Here is a 21,497-nt window from a genome sequence, read left to right as displayed (position 1 = left end):
TATAAAAATTATTGTATTTATTAAGTACTTACTATGTGCCAAGCACAGTACTAAGCACTGGGATAGATACAACATCATAAGAGCAGAGTCAATTGCTGTCCCACCCGGGGCTCACAGTCTAACTATTCATTCATTCATTCAATAGTATTTATTGAGCGCTTACTATGTGCAGAGCACTGTACTAAGCGCTTGGGATGAACAAGTCGGCAACAGATAGAGACAGTCCCTGCCGTTTGACGGGCTTACGGTCTAATCGGGGAAGACGGACAGACGAGAACGATGGCACTAAACAGCGTCAAGGGGAAGAACATCTCGTAAAAACAATGGCAACTAAATAGAATCAAGGCGATGTACAATTCATTAACAAAATAAATAGGGTAACGAAAATATATACAGTCGAGCGGACGAGTACAGTGCTGTGGGGATGGGAAGGGAGAGGTGGAGGAGCAGAGGGAAAAGGGGAAAATGAGGGTTTAGCTGCGGAGAGATAAAGGGGGGATGGCAGAGGGAGTAGAGGGGGAAGAGGAGCTCAGTCTGGGAACGCCTCTTGGAGGAGGTGATTTTTAAGTAGGGTTTTGAAGAGGGAAAGAGAATCAGTTTGGCGGAGGTGAGGAGGGAGGGCGTTCCGGGACCGCGGGAGGACGTGACCCGGGGGTCGACGGCGGGATAGGCGAGACCGAGGGACGGCGAGGAGGTGGGCGGCGGAGGAGCGGAGCGTGCGGGGTGGGCGGTAGAAAGAGAGAAGGGAGGAGAGTTAGGAAGGGGCAAGGTGATGGAGAGCCTCGAAGCCTAGAGTGAGGAGTTTTTGTTTGGAGCGGAGGTCGATAGGCAACCACTGGAGTTGTTTAAGAAGGGGAGTGACATGCCCAGATCGTTTCTGCAGGAAGATGAGCCGGGCAGCGGAGTGAAGAATAGACCGGAGCGGGGCGAGAGAGGAGGAAGGGAGGTCAGAGAGAAGGCTGACACAGTAGTCTAGCCGGGATATAACGAGAGCCCGTAATAGTAAGGTAGCCGTTTGGGTGGAGAGGAAAGGGCGGATCTTGGCGATATTGTAGAGGTGAAACCGGCAGGTCTCGGTAACGGATAGGATGTGTGGGGTGAACGAGAGGGACGAGTCAAGGATGACACCGAGATCGCGGGCCTGCGGGACGGGAAGGATGGTCGTGCCATCCACGGTGATGGAGAAGTCTGGGAGCGGACCGGGCTTGGGAGGGAAGATGAGGAGCTCAGTCTTGCTCATGTTGAGTTTTAGGTGGCGGGCCGACATCCAGGTGGAGACGTCCCGGAGGCAGGAGGAGATGCGAGCCCGAAGGGAGGGGGAGAGGACAGGGGCGGAGATGTAGATCTGCGTGTCATCTGCGTAGAGATGGTAGTCAAAGCCGTGAGAGCGGATGAGTTCACCGAGGGAGTGAGTGTAAATGGAGAACAGAAGAGGGCCAAGAACTGACCCTTGAGGAACTCCAACGGTTAAAGGATGGGAAGGGGAGGAGGCTCCAGCGTAGGAGACCGAGAATGATCGGCCAGAGAGGTACGAGGAGAACCAGGAGAGGACAGAGTCCGTGAAGCCAAGGTGAGATAAGGTATGGAGGAGGAGGGGATGGTCGACAGTGTCAAAGGCAGCAGAGAGGTCAAGGAGGATCAGAATGGAGTAGGAGCCATCGGATTTGGCAAGAAGGAGGTCACGGGTGACCTTAGAGAGAGCAGTCTCGGTAGAGTGGAGGGGACGGAAGCCAGATCGGAGGGGGTCTAGGAGAGAATGGGAGTTAAGGAATTCTAGGCATCGATTGTAGACGACTCGTTGTAAGATTTTGGAAAGGAAGGGTAGTAGGGAGATAGGACGATAACTGGAGGGGGAAGTGGGGTCAAGAGCGGGTTTTTTTAGGATGGGGGAGACGTGGGCGTGTTTGAAGGCAGAGGGGAAGGAGCCCTTGGAGATTGAGTGGTTAAAAATAGAAGTTAAGGAAGGGAGGAGGGCAGGGGCGATGGTTTTAAGAAGGTGAGAGGGAATGGGGTCCGAGGCGCAGGTGGAGGGGGTGGCACTTGCGAGGAGGGAGGAGATCTCCTCTGAGGATACTGCAGGGAAGGATGGGAAAGTAGGGGAGGGGGTCGTTGGGGGGGAGGGGAGAGGCGGAGGGGTGACTTTGGGGAGCTCAGACCTGATCGTGTTGATTTTCGTGAGGAAATAGGTGGCCAGATCATTGGGGGGTGAGAGATGGGGGAGGGGGAGGAACAGGGGGCCTAAGGAGAGAGTTAAAGGTCCGGAACAATCAGCGGGGGTGACGGGCATGGATGTCGATGAGGGAGGAGAAGAAGCTTTGCCTGGCGGAGGAGAGGGCAGAGTTAAGGCAGGAAAGGATAAATTTGAAGTGTGTGAGGTCGGCTCGGTGCTTGGACTTTCGCCAGCAGCGCTCGGCAGCTCGAGCATAGGAGCGTAGGAGGCGGACGGAGGAGGTGATCCAGGGCTGTGGGTTAGTGGAGCGAGAGCGGCGGAGGGAAAGGGGGGCGAGAGAGTCGAGATGAGTAGAGAGGGTGGAGTTGAGAGCGGAGACCCGCTCGTCGAGAGTGGGAAGAGAGGACTAGGGGGTAGTAAGATTTAATCCCCATTGTGGTGCTGAGAAGGGAGATAAATATCACTGGGTTTCGAAGAGTCACAGGACCTGGGTTCTAATCCCAGCTCTACCACATGTCTGCTGTGTAACTTTTGGCAAGTCAAGTAACTTCTCCCTGCTTCAGTACCTCATCTGTAAAATTCATTCATTCATTCAATAGTATTTATTGAGCGCTTACTATGTGCAGAGCACTGTACTAAGTGCTTGGGATGAACAAGTCGGCAACAGATAGAGACAGTCCCTGCCGTTTGACGGGCTTACAGTCTAATCGGGGGGGCTGCCAGGCGGGGGTAGGACCCGCTTCTCGCTGCTCCCGGCTCACGGAGGACACCCTCAGAGAGGTCGCGCCAGAGACTAAGTCCCACCAAAAAACGCGTCGCCGAAAATCTCCGCACACATTTCTGACCCTTGGTGTGAAAAAACTGCCACCCGCCTCGGCAGCGGGGACACACGACAGGTGGAGGCCGGGTCCACCTGTTTAAAATGTTGTTTAAGACTGTGAACCCCAAGTGGGACAGGGACGGTGTCCATACTGATTACCTTTTATGAGAGGCAGCGTGGCTCAGTGGAAAGAGCACAGACTTGGGAATCAGAGGTCATGTGCTCCAGTCCCGGCTCTGCCACTTGTCAGCTGTGTGACTGTAGGCAAGTCACTTAACTTCTCTGTGCCTCAGTTACCTCATCTGGAAAATGGGGATTAACTGTGAGCCTCATGTGGGACAACCTGATTACCCTGTATCTACCCCAGCGCTTAGAACAGTGCTCTGCACATAGTAAGCGCTTAACAAATACCAACAATAGTGTTATTATTATTACCTACCCAACTCTTAGTACAGGGCTTGGCACATAATAAGCACTTAACAAATGCCACAATTATTATTAAAGCTACAGTAGTAGTAGTAATAGTATTGAGAAACCGCATGGTGTATTGGAAAGAGCATAACTTGTGAGTCAGAAAAACATAGATTCTAATCCTAGCTCCACCACTTGTCAGCTATATGATCTCGGGTAAGACATTTCACTTCTCTGTGCCTCAGTAAGTGCTCAATACATATCAGTCAGGAAATCAATGAGTAGTATTCATTTAGGGAGCACTTACTGTGTGCAGATCATTCATTCATTCATTCATTTAATAGTATTTATTGAGAGCTTACTATGTGCAGAGCACTGTACTAAATGCTTGGAATGTACAATTTGGCAACAGAGACAATCCCTGCCCAATGACGGGCTCACAGTCTAATCAGGGGAGATAGACAGCAGAACAAAACAAAAACAAGACAAGACTATCAAGATAAATAGAATCAAGGGGATGTACACCTCATTAACAAAATAAATAGGGTAATAAATAGTATATACAAATGAGCACAGTGCTGAGGGGAGGGGAAAGGGGAAGGGGGAGGAGCAGAGGGTGGGGGGAAGGAAGGGGAACGGGGCTCAGTCTGGGAAGGCATCTTGGAGGAGTTGAGCTCTGGGTAGGGCTTTGAAGAGGGGAAGAGAGTTTGGCGGATGTGAGGAGGGAGGGCATTCCAGGACAGTGGAAGGATGTGGGCCAGGGGTCGACGGCGGGATAGGTGCGAATGGGGGACGGTGAGGAGGCGAGCAGCAGAGGAGCGGAATATACGGGGTGGGCAGTAGAAAGAGAGAAGGGAGGTGAGGTAGGAGGGGACAAGGCGATGGAGACCTTTGAAGGAGTGAGGAGTTTTTGTTTCATGCGAAGGTTGATAGGCAACCACTGGAAGTTTTTGAGGAGGGATTGATATGCCCAGAGCATTTCTGTAGGAAGATGATCCAGGCAGCGGAATGAAGCATAGACTGGAGTGGAGAGAGACAGAAGGAAGAGAGATCAGAGAGGAGGCTGACGCAGTAATCCAGTGGGGATATTATGAGAGCTTGTACCAGCACGATAGCCGTTTGGATGGAGAGGAAAGGGCGGATCTTGGCGATATCGTAAAGGTGAGACCGGCAGGTGTTTGGTGATGGCTTGGATGTGTGGAGTGAATGAGAGAGCTGAGTCAAGGATGACACCAAGGTCGCGGGCCTGTGAGACGGGAAGGATGGTCGTGCCGTCCACAGTGACGGGGAAGTCAGGGAGAGGACAGGGTTTGGGAGGGAAGATAAGGAGCTCAGTTTTAGACATGTTGAGTTTTAGATGGCGGGCAGACATCCTGGTGAAGATGTCCTGGAGGTAGGAGGAGATACGAGCCTGAAGGGAGGTCAAAGGCAGCTGAGAGGTCGAGGAGGATTAGGATAGAGTAGGAGCCATCGGATTTGGCAAGAAGGAGGTCATCGGTGACCTCTGAGAGAGCAGTTTGGGTGGAGTGGAGGGGACGGAAGCCAGGTTGGAGGGGGTCCAGGAGAGAGTTGGAGTTGAGAAATTCAAGGCAGCGAGTGTAGATGACTCATTGTAGAAGTTTGGGAAAGAAGGGTAGTAGGGAGATAGGACGGTAACTGGAAGGGAAAGTGGGGTCGAGAGAGGGTTTTTTTTTAGGATGGGGGAGACGTGGGCATGTTTGAAGGCAGAGGGGAAGAAGCCATTGGAGAATGAGTGGTTAAAGATGGAAGTTAAGGAGGGGAAGAGGGCAGGGGCGATAGTTTTTATAAGGTGAGCGGGAATGGGGTCCGAAGCACAGGTGGAGGGGGTGGCACTTGCGAGGAGGGAGGAGATCTCCTCTGAGGATACTGCAGGGAAAGATGGGAAAGTAGGGGAGAGGGTTGGCGGGGGGTGGAGGCAGAAGGGGGAGGGGTGATTTTGGGGAGCTCAGACCTGATTGGGTTAATTTCCGTGATGAAGTAGGTGGCCAGATCGTTAAGGGTGAGGGATGGGGGAGGGAGAGGAACGGGGCCCCTGTCTGGAACGATTGGTGGGGGTGATGGGCATGGGTGTCAATGAGGGAAGAAAAGTTTTGCCTGGCAGACGAGAAGGCAGAGTTAAGGCAGGAAAGGATAATTCTGAAGTGAATAAGGTTGGTTGGTGCTTGGACCTCTGCACTAAGGGCTTGGGAGAGTACAATATAGCACAGTTGGTAGACATGTTCTCTGCCCACCACTGATTGGTTGACTGATTGATTGCTAGGCCACACTGCCTCTCAAGTTGGCAAGTAGAAGAAGACGACAAATCAGCTGGAAATGAGAGATTATAAATGGAGCAGAGGGCCGGGAAGATTGTGACACCACGAGGGGGAAACACAGATAGTGACATGGCCAGGCACTGCAGGACTGCAACACACACACAATGGAACACACACACACAACATGCAAGGGACTGTCACGTTGGTTTTCACGCTTCAATCAATCGTATTTATTGAGCACTTACTGTGTGCAGAGCACTCTACTAAGTGCTTGGGAGAGTACTATATAACGGAGTTGGTAGTCACTAGGGCTTACACATGCAGACAAAATTCTCATTTTTAGTAAAGGTAGCTCTCCTTCAGGTTTGAAGATGATGGGAGTAACGATGAGATCGTTTTAATGTGCATAATAGGCTGAATAGTTAAGGCAAAACGCACCCGTTTGCTCTCAGAGATAAGGCTCATCCTATCTCAAATCTATTTTGGAAAATCTGCGGCTTGCAGAACACAGCTCCTCTTTTGATTTCCTTTCATTACAGGCACTTCAACAGAAATTCATACAGAAGTTCAGTTAGACTTGTTAATGAAGCAGCCCCCAAAGTTTTAAAAAGCTGCATTAAAAGCAAAAAACTAAAATTTTCTGGCAGTGAAGTTGGACAAACATACCGCATCGTCCCCGCCCCCCCTTCAAGTCTTCATATTATTAGGAAAAAGAGATTTTTCATTAGAACTATTTTTAGATGTTCCGACTCGGGCTCAGTTTTTTTAAAGGGTAATAATTCATTTTAAAAATATAAAATGTACTGGAGCCTTCTTGGGAGTAATCCAACAGTCTTGTTGAGCCTTTTTAAGGTTAAAGAAATACAGGGAGGAGATTCAGACTCATGCAGAAAGACTGCTCTTAAATAAAACCGTATGTCCCTTTGACTTTGAAGTAATCGTTTGTCATAATTTGACAAGATACCTCATTTATTTGCTTGCAAGTATAGGTTAAACTGTGGTCCCGGGAGAAAGCGAGGGCCAAAATGTGATTTCAGTAGAGCTACCCCAAATGAAAATTATACTATTTTCCCTTCCGCCCATATTTTAAATAAACGTGCTAAATATGCTAACGTGTGCAGGCTCTACTGAGTTTTAATCGAGGTAAGGGTAATGTCATGACCATCCATCCTGCCTCCAGTGGGATGGTCATGGATTTCACTCCCTAGTCCAGCCAATTGCCCAAAACGTGACAAGTAGAAGTAGTAGTATATTAGTAGTATACAATAGGACTGAATATAAACTTCTTGTGGGCGAGGAACATGTTGTGTGCTACTTTTGTGCTTTCACATACACTTAGTAGAGTGCATCAAACTGAGTAGGCACTCAATAAATGTCATCACTTCTTCTGGCAGGTATCCTGGCAGCAAGAGCTTGACCAAGGGTAAGAACTCCTGCAAGCAGAGCAGCAGCAATAGGAGAAGGAGGAGGAGGAAGAGGAGCAGAAGGAAAAAGAGGGGGAGGAAGAAGAGGGAGAGAAGGAAAAGAAGGAGAAAGGAGGAGGAGGAAAAAGAGGACAAGCAGAAGGAGATGAAAATGAGGAGGATGATGATGTAAGTCAAGGCAGTAACTGGTAAATTATCCCATTAGCCAAGCTGTTCTACCAGGATAGCCGGCTCAGAGATGTTCCAGTGTCTGCTGGCTCCAGAAGAGAGCGGCCTAGGGACTTGGCCTTGGGCAGTCTTACTCGAAACACAAGGGAGCCAGGGGGGAGTCAGCTGCTGTTTTACAGCCTGGACCGCCACCCGAGCCTGTGAGAGGAGCTGGGGGCTTCTGGGTGAGAAGTTCTTTCCAAGGAAGTGTCCCTCCGTCTGCCCCAGTGTGTGAGTGTGCCTCTCTGCGTTTGTTTCGGGGGTCTCTATGAATATGAGTTTGTGTGTTTGGGTGTGTGACTGTCTCTCACCTCTACTTTGATGTCCTCCTCTGCTGGTGCCCTCCCCCCAACCCCCCCCCCCCCCAGATCTCTCTACATCTCTCCTCCCTTCTATTTTTGCTCCTCTCTGTCTCTCTCTCTGCCCCTCTCTGCATCTTGCTCACTCTATCTCTGTCCAAACCTGGAATCCCCCACCATGAAATCCTCATCCCACAGAACCACCTCAGAGCAAGCATTTAACAAATACCATAAAAAATTAATGCCTCTCCCAGCCCTTTTTAATGGTATTTCTTAAATGCTGAATATGTGCCAGGCCCTGTACTAAGCACTGGGGTAGATACAAGTTAATCAGGTTGCCCACAGAGCAGTTCTGGGTGGGTGTGTCGATTCACCTGATTCCGACCCCAGACAAGTAGGAATTACTCGCTTTTCCTTTGATGAGTCTAACTCGGCTGCAGGCAGTATTCAATCAACCAATCACATTAATTGAGCACTTGGAAATGAAACCACTCCTACAGAGTCCATCTGAGCATCAGAGTTCTCTCTGGCTCCATAGCTTTGCTTATTTTTTCGTTTCTGGGTGGTATCTGTTAAGCATTTACTATGGGCCGAGCTCTGTACTAAGCGATACAAAATCATTAGGTTGAGTATAGCCCCCCCACCCCTCGTCAGGCTCGCTGCCTAAATAGGAGAGAGAACAGGTATTGAATCCCCTTTCTGCAGATGAGGACACTGAGGAACGGAGAAGTGACGAGACTTGTCCAAGATCACATAGGCAGAGATGGGATCAGAACCCAGGTCCTCTTGACCTCCAGGCCCGGGCTCTTTCCACTTGGCCTGTTTATCCACAGCCACATCCCTCTTTTGAAATCTCCTGCAGGGACTGACAAGGGTGAGAGGGTAATTTCTCTGTCTTTTCTTTCAGCGACGTTGCAGGAATGCTACTGAAATTGAGGGACTTTTTTAGATTTGGATCTTCAAGAGAGCTGCGCTGAGTTCTGGGCCAGTGCCGACGACAGTTTGGCCTCTGACGTGATAAGGTGCAGCTTTTTGCTGGATTCTTGTCCTTCATTTCCCCTGCTTTTCTGTTTGTTCTCCTCCTTGAATTCCCATTAATCCAGAGTCATTTGTCAAATACTAATTAAAACGGTTCAACCCTGCCAAGGGTGTGAAATTAATCATATCAGGCCAAAAAGAAAGTCGGGTAATAGGTCAAAAAGCAAGTGGTGGACATAATCATTAAGATCTTTTTTGAGCACTTTTCATGAGCCCAAACACCCTGCTAAATGCTCCCTGTGGGCAGCGAATGTGTCCGTTCATTCAATATTACTCTCTCCAGTGCTTAGTCCAGTGCTAAGCACACAATAAGTGTTGTATAAATACTACTGAATGAATGAGTGCTGGGGTACAAAAATGTTCATACCTGGACTCGGACTCTATCCCACCTAATAATAACAATTATGGTACCTGTTAAATGCTTATTATGAGCCGAACACTGCTCTGAGCGCTGGGGTAGATACAAGTTATTTAGGTTGGACACAGTCCCTGTCCCACTTGGGACTCAGAGTCTTACAGATTTTACAGATGAGGTGACTGTGGCTCAGAGAAGTGAAGTGACTTGCCCAAGGTCACACAGCAGATGTGAGGGCATGGGGGGATTAGAACTCAGGTCCTTCTGACGTCCAGGTCTATGCTCTATCCGCTAGGAAATGCTGCTTCTCCTACGGGGCCCACAATCTAGAACAGGGACTCAAGACTTGATCTAGACCGTGAGCTCATTTTAGGCAGGAAATATGGCTGTTTATTTTTACATTGTACTTTCTCAAGCACCTAGTACAGTGCTTTGCACAGACATAGGAGAAGCAGCATGGCATAGTGGATGGAGCTTGGGCCTGGGTGTCAGAAGGTCATGGGTTCTAATCCCAGCTTTGCCGCTTGTCTGCTGTGTGACCTTGGGCTCATAAAAAGTGCTCAAAAAAGATCTTAATGATTATGTCTACCAGTTGCTTTTTGACCTATTGCCGGGCTTTCTCTTTGGCCTGATCTGATTAATTTCACACCCTAGGCAGGGTTGAACCGTTTTAATTAGTATTTGACAAATACTTCACTTCTCTGAGCCTTAGTTCTCTCATCTGTAAAATGGGGATTAAGACCGTGAGCCCCATGTGGTACAGGGACTGTCCAACCTGATTTGCTGGTATCCACCCCAGTGCTTAGTACAGTGCCTGGCACATAATAAGCGCTTAACAAGTACCATAATTATTATTATTTTGATTATTATGGTAAGCACTCAATAAATTTGAATGAATGAATGGCCCCCAAGGTGCTCAGAGCCTTAATCCTCATTTTACAGATTAGGTCACTGAAACACAGAAAAGTTAAGTGACCTGCCCAAGGTCACACAGCACACAAGTCCTTCTGACTCCCAGGCCCACGTTCTATTAGGCCACGCTACTTCCCTGCCACTTGAGGTGCTGGATTCACAGTGGAAAGGCAATAACTGCCCAGTCCAAGCCAAACAGCAGCTGGGCTTCAGGGTCTGACTGAGAAAGCCAAATCAAACCGTAGGCTCCAAATTTTTGAGTATCGGAACTACCCAGGGCTCTCGTTTGTTCACATGTCCTATCACTGTCAGTCCATGTATGAGTGGGGAGGAGGTCGAAACTTTTAGTTAAAACGAAGTTGTGTCTCCGGGGCTGAACCCGCAGTTGATTTCTTTTTTCTTTCCTTCTTTTTTATGGTGCTGTGTTCTCAAGCACTGTTCAAAGTGCGCGGGTAGATACAGATCAATCAGGTCCCACCTAGAAAAGGTCAGGGTTAAGCAGTTAAAAAAAAAAAAATAGACCCTGCCTTTGGAGTTTTCGGAATTATTACCAAAGTCAAAGCCTGTCCCTTACATTTAGGCAGCGGCATGGCCTAGTGGATAGAGCGTGGGCTTGGGAGTCAGAAGGACCTAAATTCTAATCCTCATTCTGCCACTTGTCTGCTGTGTGACCTCAGCCAAGTCATTTTACTTTTCTGAGCTTCAGTTACCTCATCTCTAAATGGGGATTAAGACTGTGAGCCTCCTGTGGGACAGGGACCGTGTACAAACTGATTAACCTATCTACCCCGGCACTTAGAACAGTGCTTGACACACTGAAAGGGCTTTGCAAATACCTTCATCATTATCATTTGTCTGCTGTGTGACCCCTTCTAAGTCCCTTCATTTCTCTGCTTCTCAGTTCCCTCATCTGTAAAGACTGCGAGCCCCATGTGGGATCGGTACTCTGTCCAACCTGATTAGCTTGTATTTACCCCAGAGCTTGACATATTGTAAGCACATAACAAATACCATCATTATTATTAAGCAGCATGGCTCAGTGGAAGGAGCATGGGCTTAGGAGTCAGAGGTCATGGGTTCGAATCGCGGCTCTGCCACTTGTCAGCTGTGTGGCTGTGGGCAAGTCACTTCACTTCTCTGTGCCTCAGTTCCCTCATCTGTAAAATGGGGATGAAGACTGTGAGCCCCACGTGGGACAACCTGATTACCTGTATCAACCCCAGAGCTTAGAACAGTGCTCTGCCCATAGTAAGCGCTTAACAAATACCGACGTTATTATTTGGGGTGAGATGCTGCACAGCGGAAAAGGCTAATTCTGTACCCTGATTTATTGGTGGTCTTCCCCGGAATGGGAGGGGCATTTTAATAGCGGGATGCTAAACAAGCTTGGGCAATGTCCTGCTGTGGCTCCCATGGCTCCCAGACTTCAGGCCAGGTGGGCTCCTGGGGCTGCGGGCTCAGCTGGTCCCATTGTCACTGAGGTCCAGCCAGGTCGCTCACCTGCGAGTTAGGCCGTGACGAGGGCCAGAATCACTCTCTTATGGGACCGGAGTGATTCCATTATTGCAAGTGCACTCCCACCTAAAGTGACAGACAATTACTCTAGATCTCTTCAAAGTCTTATTGAAGGCGCATCTCTTCCACGAGGTCCTCCCTAAGCCCTCCTCTCCCTTCTGCGTCACCCTGACTTGCTCCCCTCATTCACGCCCCCTTCCCAGCCCCGCACCATTTTTGCACATATCTGTAATTTATTTCCATTAGTGGCTGTCTCCCCTTCTAGACCGTACACTTGTTGTGGGAGGGGAACTTGTCTCTTGTTGTATTGTACTCTCCCAAGCGCTTAGTACAGTGCTCCGCACATTAAATGCTCAATAATTATGATTGACTGACAGACAGGCCAAAGTCAGCCTAGGGAGGCTGGTGGGGTGGTCTGTAGAGTGTCCTGGACCGGGGCTCCTCAGATTCCAGATGAAATCCCGGTGCCTGCAACTGGGATGGGGGCTGCATAGGAGGGGAGGGAAGAGGGGCAGCAGGAGGCTGCTGCGGAGGGGAGGCAGCCATCGTTTTCTTTTTTACGGTATCTGTTAACCACTTGCTTATGTGCCAAGCACTGTACTAAGCACCAGAGTAGATACAAGTTAGCCAGGTTAGACACAGTCCATATTCCATACGGGGCTCCCGATCTTACTCCCCGTTTTACAGATGAGGTCACTGAGGTACAGAGAAGTTAAGGGACTTGTCCAAGGTCACCCAGCAGACAAATGGAAGGGCCAGGATTAGAACCCAGGTTCTTCTGATTCCAAGGCCCATGCTCTACCCACTAGGCTGTGCTGCTTCTCTGAAAACCCTCACTGCACCCGCTCAGCCCTGACCTCCTGCAGCCGAGGGAGAAACCTCCTTGACCTTCTCACTCTTCTGATACCCGTGATATCTGTCATTCCGTCAACCAGCCAATGAGCGAAGGGTCTATGGAGATCTTACTGGGCTCAGAACACTGTAGTAAGCGCTTTAGAGCATACAATAGATATGGTAGACCCTCCAAATTTAAATCCTAGTTTTGAAACTTGAAAACATAGGTTAATTTAAAAACTAAACCCACCTTGGGGATAGAAGTGGTATTTGATAATTAAGGACCAGGAAAAGGTGGAAAAACGATAGCTCAAAATCTTGGAACTTTTCCACCTTGCCTATCTAATCCTTTGAAGAGCATAGTTAATGTATAACACACATAAGGCAGCTCTCCCAGATAACTGTTCACTGAAGCATCAAAATAAAAATCAGAAATGCACAGCGTGATTTTATGTTTCTTTATTCGGGAAAAGGATGAAACCCTTGCAATCGTGAGAATTGGGAGGAGGAGAAGGAGAAGAAGAAAATGAGGAGAAAGAAGAAGAATATGGAGTGGTATTTGTTTAGCATTTACTATGTGCAAGGTAAGCACTGGGGTAATTATAATAGTAGTAATAGTATTTATTAAGCACTTAACGCATGCAGAACACTGCACTAAGCACTGGGGGAGGTGGAGATGATACTTGGTCCCAGTTTCTCTGGGGGCTCACAATCTAGGAGTATAAGTGGGGAGAAGGGACTGCAGACAGACACATCAGGGATGATCCATCACTTGCTTTTACTGAGCGCTTACTGTTTGCAGAGCACTGTACTAAGTGCTTGGGAGAGTATAGTACATCAGAATCAGCCGATACGTCCCCCGTTCATAACGAGCTTACTGGAAATCAGAAGGACCTGGGTTTTCATCAGCCAGTTGTCTGCTCTGCGACCTTGGACAAGTCGCTCACCTTCTCTGTGTCTCAGTGACCAAAAACAGTGTGGCCCAATGGATAGAGCATGGGCCCTGGAGTCCGAAGGACCTGGGTTTGAGTCCACCACTTGTCTGCTGTGTCAGCTTGGGCAAGTCACTTATCTTCACTACATCTAATCTGTAAAATGGGGATCAAGATGGTGAGGCCCATGTGGGACGTGGACTGCGTCTAACCTGATTAGATTGCATTTACCCTGGTGCTTAGTACAGTGCCTGGCACGTAGTAATTGCTCAACAAATACCACAAAAAAATTAAAACACAACACAAAGAGACAAAGTCAAACCAAAATCGATAGAGAGCTGCAGCTGGAGCAGCAGAATTTCAGGCTCCGAGGGGCTCAGAGTTCAAGGTACACCTGCAGCCTCCAGTGCGTCGTGCTGAGGGTCAGTGGGAGCAGCTTTCATCCCCAGCCGAGAGCGGAGATCTCGGGCGACCAGAGGGCAGTTACTGCAGATTATTTTCTCAGATAATCAGGTTGGACACGGTCTCTGTCCCTCATCGGGCTCACGACCTAAGTAGGAGGGAGAACAGTTATTTAATACCCTTTTAGCAGATGAGAAAGCTGTGATGCTAAAAAGTTAAATGACTTACCCAAGGTGACTCAACAGGCAGGTGGCAGAGCCGAATTAGAACCCAGGTCCCCTGTCTCCAAAGTCCGTTCTCTTTCCACTGTACTGGACCAGACTGCTTCTAAAGCTCTTGAGGCAACCGGTGGCACAGCTCTCCTGGAGCCAAAAGCAATTCCTCCCCAGGAGTCCTTCAGCAGCCGGTACTTAAAGAGTTCCATTTCCTGGGAAGAAGGAAGTCCATTTTGGTAACACTTTCAAAATGGAAGAAAATTGTATCTGGTTTTGTTTCTCACAGCAGTTTTAGCTCCACCGCGTTGCAGCCAATAAAGATAAAATATCTAAGGAATCTGCTGCTCACTGTGGGCAGGGAATGTTGTCTACCTACTCTGTTAGTAATAGTAATAATAATGACGGTGTTTGTTAAGCACTTACTATGTGCCAAGCACTGTTCTAAGTGCTGGGGTAGATACGAGGTAATCAGGTTGTTCCACGTGGTGCTCACAGTCTTAATCCCCATTTTACAGATGGGGCAACTGAGGCACAGAAAAGTGGCTAGCCCAAAGTCACACAGCCGACAGGTGGTAGAGCCGGGATTAGAACCCACGACCTCTGACTCCCCAGCCTGTGCTCTTTTACACTAAGCCACGCTGCTTCTGTTATCCTCACTCAAGCTCTTAGTACAGTGCTCTGCATACAGTCAGCGCTCAATTGATATGACTGATTGATTGACTGGCTGATCTGTTCAAGGGAACTCAGGGGCGGGAGATACATTTGAGGCAGAAAGCTATTGTGTTTCAGCTTTCCGTAATTTTTTTAATGGTGCCTGTCAAGCACCTACTATGTGCCAAGGATTGTACTAAGCACTGGGGTGGCCTGTATCTACAAGCTAATCAGGTTGGACAAAGTCCCTGTCCCACGAGGGACTCACAGTCTTAATCCCCATTTTACAGATGAGGGAACTGAGGCCCTGAAAAGTGAAGTGTCTTGCCCAAGGTCAACCAGCAGACAGGTGGCAGAGCTGGGATTAGAACAATGTCTGTCTCCCCCTTTCAGACCGTGAGCCCGTTGTTGGGCAGGGATTGTCGGCGGTCCGTTGCCAAATTGTACATTCCAAGTGCTTAGTGCAGTGCTCTGCACACAGTAAGCGCTCAGTAAATACGACTGAATGAATGAATCAATAAATGAAAGGTCCTTCATTCAGACCCCTCTCTATCCACAGGGCCGTGCTGCCTCTCCGTACTTTTCCAGTCTGCTGTACAAGAGAAGCAGAGTTAGTCCATTTTTTGCTATCTGCTATATTCTGCTGCAAGGCACTCCTTCACCCGCAGACAAAAAATGAATGACTAATAAGGTTTTATGGTTCCGGTGTTCCGTTACATAAAAAGAAAATACCAATGAAGGTTCTGAAATAAACAAACATGCATTGAATTTGGCATGTGCGTGTGTTTTATGAGAATTAGATTCAATGCCTAATGCAAACTCTTTTGTTGTGAATGCCTCTCGGTCTCTAAGAAATCCTACGCTGATTCTGCTTATAAATCATTTCCTCCTTTTCGTAAAGCTGCATTATATGACCTAGGAAAGAATCCGACTCTCAGAGGCGTCTCTGTAAGGAGAAGACTTTGAAGACAAATTCTTTTAACATTTTAGCATTTAACAGTCAGCAGCCTCTTCTCGTCACTGACATGGGCCTTAACTCTGACGGGAACATTTACTCTGGTGGGAACCTTCTACATATTTTCTCCCAAAGCTGGGTTTATGGTGGCTTTCCCTGGACGCTACACTGCTGAAAGTTTAACTGGCAAAGCAAATACTTCTTGGTGTGGCCAGGATTTATTATCTTTTGGGAGGAACTAGTCTGTTTTCTCCTTGACTCTGAGCGGTTTAATAAGGCAAGTATGGTAAGCGGAGCATATTTTTGTGCATTGAGCTTTTTGGAGTATCATATAGGACAAACATGATAATGGCATAGACTTGCTATAGTGCAAATATGGGTACTTCCAAATGGCTGAAAAAGACCCTCTTAGTCCACCCTTCTGCTGAACAACTATCCCGTTAATATAAGTGATTGTTATTTTTATTTAATCTACAGCAACACTAATAGTAGCCATATTTCTAGAGCGCTTTTTCTTCCAAGAGTGTAGGGCCTGATGATAATTCTGAAGTCTGTGCCTAAATCTTGCTTTAGGTTGTTTTAGTATCCTCTCACTAGCACTTAGTAATAATGTTGCTATTTGTTAAGCGCTTACTATGTGCCGAGCACTGTTCTAAGCGCTGGGGTGGACACAGGGGATCAGGTTGTAGTACAAAGCTCTGCTCAGAGTAAGTGCTCAATAAATAGGACTGATGAATATTACCCCAGCTGAATAGCTTTATTGTCTCTTTTCCTTCTCACTTCTTGCTTCCTTTTCAGATTTCACTGGTTCAGGGCTTTGACCACTTCAAAGGGAAGAAGCGAGTTCCTGAAATCGAGACCTGTAAGATTCTTTTTGTCGCCCCCGTGTTTTATAGTATTTGTTAGGGGATCATTAGGTACCAGACACTGTACTAAGCACCTGGGTAGATACAAAATCATTACATTAGACAGAGTCCTTGTTCCACAAGATGCTCTCAGTCTTAATCCCCATTTTACAGGTGAGGTAACTGTGGTACAGAGAATTTGACTGATTTGCCTAAGGTCACTCAGTAGACAAGTGGCAGAGCTGGGATTCGAACCGCTCACTCCCAGGCCTGTGTTCTTTCTATTAGGCCACGCTCCTTTGCAAGATTTTTCAATCTTTATAGAGCTTACAGGTTTTGAGCAGTGAGTAATTGTCTGGACAGTATGCTCGTTGTGGGAAGGGAACATATCTACCAACTCTGTATTATACTCTTCTAAGCGCTTATTATAGTGCCCTGCACACTCAAGAATAATAACAACTGTGGTATTTGTGAAGAATTTACTGTGTGCCAGTCACTGTTCCAGGCACTGGGATGGATACAAGCAATTCGGTGGAAGACAGTCCCTGTCTCCTGTGGGGCACACAGTCTTCATCCCCATTTTACAGATGAGGTAACTGAGGCCCAGAGAAGACTTCCCCAAGATAGCACAGCAGACAAGCGGCAGATCTGGGATTAGAACCCAGGTCTTTCCGACTCCCAGGCCCGTGCTCTATCCACTACACCATGTTGCTCAATAGGTACCCTCAACCAAACGATTGAGTCCGACATCACTAAACACAAAGTCAGCCAGACTCCAATTTTCTTGGTCCCAAATGGCAGAGAATGTTCCTCGACCTTCTGAACAACTGCACTGAAAAACTCGACGGGCCAGAGGAAGCGATGTAGCCAAACTGACCGTGGCTGGGAAAACCATCACCGATCCACTTCCTTTTTATTTTCTGTTGAAAAGAATCCCATCGTCTTTAAGCAGGCCTTGCAAAAATGAGTTAGCCCAGGTGAGGGCCTAAGGAGAAATTGTGTCTATTTACTTTCTTGTTCTTCCCAATCAATCCATCAGTCAACTGAATTTACTGAGGGCTTACTGATCTCTTGGGAGAGTACAATATAACAGTATAACAGAAACATTCCCTGCCCACAACGAGCTTATAGTTTACAGGGGGATACAGACAATATGAAAAAATAAATTACAGATATGTACATAAATGGAGGGGACATGAATAAAGGGAGGCAGTGCTCAATACAGTAAATGCTCAGTAAATGACAATGACTGATTGATGTGCCAAGTTTATTCATTCAGTCGTATTTATTGAGTGCTTACTGTGTGCGGAGCACCGTACTAAGCACTTGGAAAGTACAATTCAGCAATAGAGACAATCCCCGTTAATCGCTTCAGGCTTACTGCCAGTATGTTAAAAGAGATTTTAAAAGCCAAGCTAAAAGACCTGCTTCTTGTGACTCACGGGCTTCTTTTCTGACTCAGCTCCTGTTCCGTGAAGGTGCCAAAAGTTTTACTTTATGCAGGGGGACAAAATGAGCTGATTTTTCTCAAGAGTTAGAATTTCTCTTTCTGTAATTAAAAAGGAATAGGGGAGATGTCTCTCCTACAGAATCCCTCCCTCTCTAAAGTGGGAGGTGGGATTAGAACTCAGGAGCTCTGACTCCCGGGCCCGTGCCCTTTCCGATGGGCTGTGTCCTCTACAACTTGCCCTTGTCTCACTGCGGGGGCAGAGGGATGGGGCAAGGAGGCATCTGGACAGCAAAAATCCCAAGGTCACACATCCACCATCCTCTCTTTTTTCTCCAGTCATCCTTGATGATAATCACCGTGCTACTTCTTAAATTGTTACTCCCTACCAACCCCTGTTCTAAGCCCTGGGATGGGTAAAATATATTTCAATGGACTCAAGGTCCAAGGGAGAAGGAGAAAAAGCATTTTATCCCCATTTTTACCTGTGAGAAAACTGAGGCACAGAGGAGATCATTTTTTAATGGTATTTGTCAGGTGCTTACCAGCTGTGTGACTGTGGGCAAGTCACTTAACTTCTCTGGGCCTCAGTTACCTCATCTGTAAAATGGGGATGAAGACTGTGAGCCTCACGTAGGACAACCCGATTTCCCTGTATCTACCCCAGCGCTTAGAACAGTGCTCTGCACATAGTAAGCCCTTAACAGATACCAACATTATTATTGTTATTATTACTAATCGCTAGGGTAGATCCAAGACAATCTGGCTGGACAGAGTCCCTGTCCCGCATGGGCTCACTGTCCAAGTAGGAAGGAGGGCGAGTGTTGAATCCCCATTTGAGAAATGAGGAAATGAGGCTCAGAGAAGTGAGTTGCCCGAGGTCACACAGCAGACATGTGTCGGTCAGGGTTAGTAAACCAAGTGCCCTGAATCCCAGGCCTGTGCTCTTTCCACTAGGCCGCGCGGTCTAGTCATCCTGCCGGTGAAATAGCGGGGTCCCACCTCAGTTAAGGTCCGAGGACGGGCAGGACCAAATTCCCCAGCTGTTTCACCTAAAATCCTCCTCTCCTAGTTCTTTGAGGCTGCAATGAGATGAGCATCTGACAGACAATGACTCTCCACCCATTCATAGCCTTATTGAAGGCACATCTTATCCAAGAATCCTTCCCTAAGCCCTCCTTTCCTCTTCTCTCTCTCCCCTCTGCATCACCCTGACTTGCTCCCTTTATTCATTCCCCCACCAAACTCACCGCACTTATGTATATACCCGTGATTTATTTTTATTAATGTCTGTTTCCCCCTCTGGACTCTAAGCTCACTGTGGGCAGGGGATGTGTCTGTTACATTGTTAAATTGCACTCGCCCAAGAATTTAGTCAAGTGCTCTGCACACAGTCGAATCATTAAAATCATTTAAAATCATTAAATATGATTTACACATATTTATTGTATAAATTCCATTTACACAGAATTTCCTCACTTTGGGGGATTTGGGAAACCATAAATGCCCAAATGATATTCCTCCTAGGGCGCTTTGAGCCGGGTGACCTTCTGTCTGGAAGAGAAGCTGGCTCTTTTTCTTTTATTTTAACGGTACTCGGTAAGTATATACTATGTGCCTGACACTCTTCTAAGCTCTGGGGTAGATACAAAATAATTAGGTTGGACACAGTCCCTATCCCCACATCAGTCTTAATCCCCATTTTACAGATGAGATAACTAAGGTACAGAGAAGTTCGGTGACTTACCCAAGGTCACACAGCAGATCCTTGGGAAGGACAGAGGAGGAGGGATTAGATGATGGAGGAGGTATTAGAACCCGTATCGTTCCAGCACGTAGTAAGCGCACAATAAATATGATTGACTGATTCCCAGGCCTGTGCTCAATCCACTAAGCCAGACAGCTTCTCTAGGCTCTAGGGGAAAGTGAGCACCTTCTTTCTGCCTCTTCCTGCTGCTGCTGGCAGGAGTTCCAGGCCGAGCCAAGCCGGCACTGGGATGAGGTGGTGAGCTGTAGAATCAATCGATCAATCGATGGAATCTACTGAGCGCCTACATGCCTAAGCACTGTACTAAAGACTTGGCAGAATGCAAGACCACAAATAATTGAGAAGCCGCATAAGAAGCAGCATGGCCCAGTGGATAGGGCACGGGCCTGGGACTCAGAAGAATCTGGGTTCTCATCCCAACTCCATGACTTGTCTGTTGCGTGACCTTGAACAAGTCACTTCACTTCTCTGGGTTTCAGTTACTTCATCTGTAGAATGGGAATGAAGACAGTAAACCCGCTGTGTGACAGCAATTGAATCCAACCTGATGAGCTTGTAACTGCCCCGCACTTAGTACAGTGCCTGGTGCATAGTAAGTGCTTAACAAATAACGTTAAAAAAACCCCCAAAAGAACTTGTAGACACTTTCCCTGATCTGCTCAAATGCTCTCATCGGCCATACCCTGGAACGACCAGCCCAGATGGGATGGTTTCCTGGGATGGGGCACTGGGTGGGGAAGTGACGTGGCCTAGTGGAAAGAGCTCGGGCCCAGGAGTCGGATGATGTAGGTTCTAATCCTGGCTCTGCCCCATGTTTGCTGAGTGACCTTGGGGAAGTCATTTCACTTCTCTGTGCCTCAGTTTCCTCATTTGTAAAATGGGGATTAAGCCTGTGAATCCATGTGGCTCAGGGACGGTGTCCAACCCGATTACCTTGTAACCAGTCCAGTGCTTAGGACAGTGCTAGACACATAGTAAGCACTTCACAAATACCACAGTTAATTATTATTATTATTGGAGACTAGGCCCGAAGATTGCTGCAAACATCAGTCTCCCTCCTGCCTCTAACAGAGGATCACCATGCCTTGTAAGAAGGGGCTTTAGAAAGAGCCAACATTTGGGCATTTGGATCCTTTTTTAATGTTTCCTTTGTATAGTGGACCCCCAAGTGTTTAGTAATGATAATAGTAGCCATATAAACCTGGCTTACTATAAGCCAGGCACTGTATTAAGCACTTGCCCAAGGGGAAGCAGCGTGGCTCAGTGGAAAGAGCTTGGGCTTCGGAGTCAGAGGTCATGGGTTCGACTCCCGGCTCCGCCACTTGTCCGCTGTGTGACTGTGGGCAAGTCACTTCACTTCTCTGGGCCTCAGTTACCTCATCTGTCAAATGGGGATTAACCGTGAGCCTCCCGTGGGACCACCTGATTACCCTGTATCTACCCCGGCGCTTAGAACAGTGCTCGGCACGTAGTAAGCGCTTAACAAATACCAACATTATTATTATTATTATTAAGGTCTCACAGTGGACGGGTGGCAGAGGCGAGATTAGAACTCAGGTCCTTCCGACTCCCAGCCCAGTGCTCTGCGCACAGTAAGCACTCAATAAATGTCACTGATTGATTGATTTAACCTGCGGAGCCACTCCAAAGTGTTCCCGAAACGAATGAGCGTTGAAACGAACAGTTAGGACAGCAGATCGGGGATATCGAAATGCCGGGAGCCGAGCCACCCGAGAAACGTGTGAGCCGTGTAGCAGCAGAGGCATGGAGGCAGGGGTTGCCCTCTCTCCAGAAGGGCGATGACCATGCGCTGCTGAACATCTGCTCTCCCTCTTCTTCCTTTCCACTGCTCCTACTTCACCTCTTCCTCCCGCCAGGGCTGTGGGGCTTGGGCAGAGATGGCCCCAGACCTGTCTGCCTCCATTTTGCTGGCACTTTCTCCATCAATCAATCAGTCAATCAATTGTATGCTTATTGTGTGCAAAGCACTGTACTAAGCGCTTGGGAGAGTTGGTAGATAT

Source organism: Ornithorhynchus anatinus, chromosome 2 (genome assembly GCF_004115215.2).
Source record: "Ornithorhynchus anatinus isolate Pmale09 chromosome 2, mOrnAna1.pri.v4, whole genome shotgun sequence".
Taxonomy (NCBI): domain Eukaryota; kingdom Metazoa; phylum Chordata; class Mammalia; order Monotremata; family Ornithorhynchidae; genus Ornithorhynchus; species Ornithorhynchus anatinus.
Note: the sequence above shows the minus strand (reverse complement) of the source record.